The sequence below is a fragment of the Ictalurus furcatus genome, chromosome 2 (assembly GCF_023375685.1).
Source record: "Ictalurus furcatus strain D&B chromosome 2, Billie_1.0, whole genome shotgun sequence".
NCBI classification, from domain to species: domain Eukaryota; kingdom Metazoa; phylum Chordata; class Actinopteri; order Siluriformes; family Ictaluridae; genus Ictalurus; species Ictalurus furcatus.
In genome coordinates, this window is record NC_071256.1 from 20,482,474 (window position 1) to 20,489,067 (window position 6,594).

A 6,594-nucleotide genomic window follows, 5' to 3' on the forward strand; every position below is an offset into this window, starting at 1 on the left:
CAGGAAGCTAGGGTCAGACATGATACAGCGCCCCTAAAGCAGAGAGAGTTAAGGGCCTTGCTCAAGGGCCTAACAGCAGCAGCTTTGCAGTGCAGGGGCTTGAACCCCCAACCTTCCGATCAGTAACCCAGAGTCTTAACCCCCAAGCTACCATTGCCCTTGAGTTGTGAGGTGAAAATGCTACCTACTGCCCCATCAAAACCATCAGGGCTCTGTTATAGAGCTCAATATGAAATGTTTATGTGTTTCATAAGACCAGGCCCTGTAAAAGTGGAACTGTAAAAGTGGGGAGAACTCTGAGAACCTGGGCTGGTTCTTCTCTGTGCTAGATAACCAGCACCACCTGAAGACTCTTGTGTATGGAGGAGATGAGGAGGTGTTGGTGTGGAAACTTCATTACTGGGAGAGAAAGAGGTGTGTTAAATCAGGAAAACACTGAAATGCGGAGGACAGAGTGTTCTCCAAGACCAGGTTTGGGAACCTCTGTTCTACAGAAACCTCTTCTTGTTTTTATGCTCTTAGACTTAGTGTGGACTCCTGGTGATCTGCATTAGCATAAGAATCCTATTGAATGTTTGTTTTCCAAGTAGACAATCAAGAATTTTTCTACATCATTCTTAATGGGAGGCATAAATGGAAATTGTAAATGAAAGAAGGAATGGCTATTTTTTTCATTAGATAAGGATGAAGCCAAACTCAAACCAAGGAACATGATGGGCATTTTAGCAGCCATCTGCGTTTCCATAAATAGATTAGACGTAAAGAGATTCAGAAGGTTTATCGTATCCGTTCATCAGATCACATCCATTCGAATTTGACGATGAGGATATTTTCATTATGGAATCCATTAGTATACAACAAATGTGCTCATGTGAAATAATCAAATGATTTTTTTTTCACCAAATGGAATTACGCTGGATAAAAACCCACTGACGTTCAGCAAGCTGTTCATCTGTTTGTGTGACAGTGTCTCGATTTTAATTATGTTTAAGCTGAATGGGCGGGAAATTGCGTCATTTCTGCTGAAACAATGAAGAGCGATGATGAGGACGGTGATGGGGTGTTTAAGAAGAACAATTACTGTAAAGTGATACAGCCTCTCCATTTCACATCGCCTTCATGATTACTGAGATCTACTGCTGCAGTGATGTTCTCCTGGACCAAACTATCTTCTCAGAGAATAAATTCAAGATGCTAAACACTGCAAAGGCACCAGGTGCATGAGAGGCATTTTTATTTTTAGTCTTCTCATAAAAATGCATGGATTCAGATTATCATGCAATACCACAGGTTTATGAGGTTTTTTTATGCCTCACAGCCTGAAGTGAAGTTAGTGGAAAATTCTCTTCATATTAAATATTATAGTACTGTTGTTTTTCCACATTGCAATATTACTGATGCTTTTACTGTGACGTATTCCACTAAACCTGCACTAAACTGACCTCAGGAGCTTCAGATCAGACCAGCTCCACCTGTCCTATGTACACAGACCTCCAGAACTTTCCTCCAACATGATCATCTAAAATATTTATCACAAAGACCCTTGCATTTAATTGTGGAGAAATGCTCACTCGTACTGTGTTTTATATTATTGTTTATAACAAGGTTTTAGAATTTCAGAATAGTGATCTAAATCTTTCTGCACTATTTCTAGGTTCCTATCTTAACATAAGTAAATTTGTGATATTGAGAATTCTGTTAACTGCTTTGTAACAAAGATCAGATTTTCCTCATGCCTAATCTCTTCTATTGACGCGTGTGATCAGATGACACTCCAATTTTTTTGATCTAAAATGGATCATAAGGTTTTGCACAAATGTGTGGAGTCCATGCCAGCTCGAGTGAACACTGTCATTAAAGCAAAAAGGGGATGAACAAATACTAAGAAGCACTGAAATGAATGTAAATATTTCAGAAATTCTACATTTCACTCAAGTTGCTGTCAATAATATAATTTGTACTGAGAATTGTTCATATATATATATGGTCACATCATAAATATCACATTACATTTTGACAATCACTGAAAAGATGTTAAACTCTGAGAGCTGTGTATTTAGTGTGTATAAGAGTGGATTTAAAACATTAGCACTGAACTTGTGCTTTTGTATCTGCTTAAATACCTCAGTGACCACACACACACACACACACACACACACACACACACACACACACACACACACACCTGCACTTCATTACACTAATAAACAAGTTCACACTTGTCTTTGTGAAGTGAATTTCTTTCGAGGTTAATTTTTTGCCTCAAACACACTCTGGAGATTTTGTGCAGCATTGAATGAAAGCTTTCAGTAAATGTAACAAGTACATAATATAGAGTATGTTTTATTTAATTTATTACTAAAGAACTGAGTTTTATTTCGCAGTCTTATAAAGCTCAATCAGGATGATTTTAGGCATTAAAATTTGAGCTTTTTATTAAAATATAATCAGTAACAATGTTTATCAGATGACATTCTGTCACTTTTTAAAAAGCATAAATAAATTGTTTCATCATGTTTGTTTTAAATTAAAATCTCACAAACCTGCTGCAGTTTCAGCTTCAGCCTCTAGGAAAGGGCTGAAAATGGCTGTCAAGGACATACACACACACACACACACGCGCGCGCGCGCACAGAGAGAGAGAGAGAGAGAGAGAGAGAGAGAGAACCCGTGAAATGTAAACTGCAGTAACACAAATTGTTTTGTAACACATTTTATTGTAATATTCGATATTGCTATAAGATCTTACACTCCCATACATGCACTCCCTTTGTGTTAACCAGCCCTTTTCCATTTCTCTTTTCTTCCTTTTGTAAGCCTTATTTATGCAACATCTTAGCTACTTTGCAAGAGTAAATGTTTCAAATATCCAGAGACCCCATACACATAAGAAAATGTCTTTAATTAGTCACAAATGTTTGCCTGTGTGTGTGTGTGTGTGTGTGTGTGTGTATGTGTGTGTGTGTGTGTAAGCCCTTACTGTAAAAAAGCAGCAGATCAAATCATCTTGCAAACCAGAATTTATTTTCTGATGAGCTGCAAATAATTCACAGGCTTATATTTTTTTAATTATCAAATCAATATATTTTTATTCTGCATGTCAATGGCCTACTAAACCCTCCAGGGATCCGGATAGCTTCCCCTGTGACTAGTTAAAGCCTTCTGAACTACAGAATTCTTACTTACTCATTATATTGTAGCTTTGTAAATGGAGTAAACGTCCTAAAATCCTGTGAGTTGAGCCGTTGTAATGTTTTGTATTTTGAATCATGCTCCTGAGGCACATTTTGCCCTGCTATATAAACCTGTGAATTGATTGAATAACAATAAAATAAGATTTGAGTTCAATAGTGGCACCAAAGCACTAGCGCTGCTAATAAATTACATTTGTTTTAGTTCGCAACAAGAAAATGCATGTATTTAATATGAAGAAATATTTGTTTATAGCAAATGCACTGCAGTGAAGTGCTCTTGTCTAGCTGAATCTGTCTCCAGGCAATCAAGGACAGTCACAGCACTGAATCATCCTCAAACACTGCAGGTAAAAGTTTTATAAAAGATAGAGGACCACGACGGAGCACACCATCAGTGCACTGATGTATAAAAGATGCAACGTGTATTTCATCCTCATTTTTCACAATGCAAGATTTGAATCCTTTTTTTGCTACTTTCACCTAGTTTTGGTGTCTGTATCTCAACATATAACAAGGACAAATAAATAGATCTTGTGGCATTGAGGATCATAATCCTCTCCTCTAGTAGCTCAGTATGATGTCAACCATATGTTCTGAAATAGAGAATGTTAAAACTGAAGTAAATGCCACTGAAGAACATGATAACTCATACAGGCACTATTATTAATAATCTCTGAATTGACCCTGAACACAGCTCTGAGACATTTCGATGTGTGTGTGTTCTGTTTTGTTGTTACATGATGATGTCACTGATTATTGTGTATCAGTCTATTGAAATTTTATAACACTGCTCTGTTGTGTGCCAGACGTAAGCCACAAGGGGAAAAAGTCAAACTCCACCACCGATATGTGATTTTCAGCACACTTCAGTATAACACCGAGCTTACTTTACCATCTGCTAAAGTACAGACACCATTCCAAACCTTTAAATCCCAGCCTTATAAATTTCTGTTCCATTCCTGACAAACAATGGAATTGTTTTCATTTCATCCCACAGCACTTTTGAATCCTGGATTGTGATTGGTCAGAAGGTGTTGATTCATTTTCTATAACAGCTGCTCTGACAGCAGTTCTGCCGGGACTGCCGGTATCCCCAGCTGCACTCTGAAATCCTGTGCTTTCTCTGCAAATGGGTTCTTAGCTCCTTCACCAGCTAAGCTCAAGTGTCTAAGGTGGGAGACTACACAATATATATATACAGTACACTCACCCTGAACATCGGAGCCCCCAAAACTACGCCCCACTATTTTAAATCTACACTAACCACTCTGTGGTCACCAACAGCTCCAGTTTGCTGATGATATAGTGGTGAGTGATCTGAGAATGATCTGGTCATGAGGAGGCCTACATGAAGCAAGGGGATGATCTAGCTTAGTGGTGCCTGGCTAAGGTCAGTCAAACCAAGGAGATTGAAATAGCAGACAGGAACCTACTCCCCAGTAATCATCAACAGGACTCGGTGGAAAGAGTGACCAGCTTTGAATACCTCGTTGTGCACATCACCAAAAACCTCACTTGGTCACTCAACATCCATAACACAATAAAATAAGTGAGGCAACAACTTTACCACCTCAGACACCTCTGGGTGGTCACAGTCTCTTCCCACAGCCTAAGGACATTCTATACCTGTGCAGCTGAGCGCATTCTGACAAGTAACATCGCTACCTGGTACGGCAACAAATTTTCTGCAGAGAGTGTTTTGTTCAACAGAATGATTTACCAACACTTCCCTCCCTGCAGGACACCTACATCAGGCAGGTCAGGCTGCGAGTCCTGAAAATCATCAAGGACACTTCCCACCCCAAGCACAGACTGTTCAGGCTGTTGAGGTCAGCAAACACCTCTGCAACCATATGCCCTACACTGAACGACTCAGGACGAGCTTTTATCCACAGGCCATTAGGATCCTGAACTCCCACTAACCGAACTCCTACTGCATGCACACACCACGTTAGTCCACCTAGCTGCCTGCCACCTACACATACACATCCTATAAACTATGCACTAGGCTCACTGCATACCACTACACCACTACACCACTACAATCTGCACATGACAGATAATCCCACTCCCTCCTCTCCTGCAACAAATAAAACCAGTGAAAACTTTGAGAGGTAAAGCTGGAACTTTGCACAGAGGAGTTTACACTTCTTTGCGGTTTCTTGGTAACATGACAAGTCGTGTAACTGGTGAGGGAACAACTGTTTATAGCTGCTATAACGTAAGTAACTCCTTTCATGAACTATAAATGGATAAAAAAAAAAGCATGGATATGTTGTTCTTTAATAAATAAATAATTGTAATTGTTGGCCAATTGCTGTGGTACAAGAGGAATAAAACACTAGTGGACATGCTGTTTCAGGAAAATAATCAACTAATCAACATAATTAAATAATCAACAGCATTCATTATAACTCAACTGACAATTACAGCAGCACCACATTATATTTTGTTTACATTATGAACACAGGAAGAATCTTTATTCATATTTTAAATGTTTTGTAAAGAGTGTGTGCTTGTGTTTAACTGGTAAAAAAAAAAAAAAAAAAAAAAGTTCAATGATTGGATATTATTAGTGACAGCAGATAAACGTGTCTGCCAGAGAAGTAAATGCTAATTGACTTGGTGTTATAATCCTGGAAGGCACAATTGAATAAAGCAGCTTTGCAGGTTGATCTTGCTGCAGGAAATGTTTTATTTTTTGGCAGGAATTCGGTTTGCGAACTCGCTCACAGTTCACAGCCATATGCACAAACATTTACTGATATTTGCTGGCTTGATTTTGTCGATACTTCAGGAAATTCTGCAGTGCAACAGAGTAAGGATGCCATGAACATCTGATGATCCAGAGAATGATAAATACAGCAGATATATAAATATGTTGGCTTGATTTCTATTTACTGCAATTTGACAGTGTAATTTCTACACAAGAAATACATGATTTAAAGTTCTCTGTCTTCTCTACTCTGATCTATTTCTGCTTATCCAATCTGTGGTCTGTTAATTAGACAGTAAGTGAGATGCACTCTGGTCATGGAGGCCATATTTATCCTAGCCATGATAGTTATATTTCTTTTGAGCCACATGTAATCACAGGAAAGCAGAGCCATATCTATAGGTAAAGGGATTCAAGAATGAAGTTTCACGCATTTTCCAGTCCATTGTGGGAGAATGGTTTTGAATATCAGAGTTCCACTGATAACTTTTGTTTAGACAGGTCTCAAGATGATGTGAGCCACATTTGGTGAAGATTGGACAGAATTTGAGGGAGAAGTAGCAAAAAAATATACAATTTTTGACAAAATTGGACTCATCTTGACTCAGGCAATCCAGAGATGTACATTTACTACTCCTTTGGCGTACTGTTTTTGCCTAGTGTGTAGTATGGTAGTAGGGATAT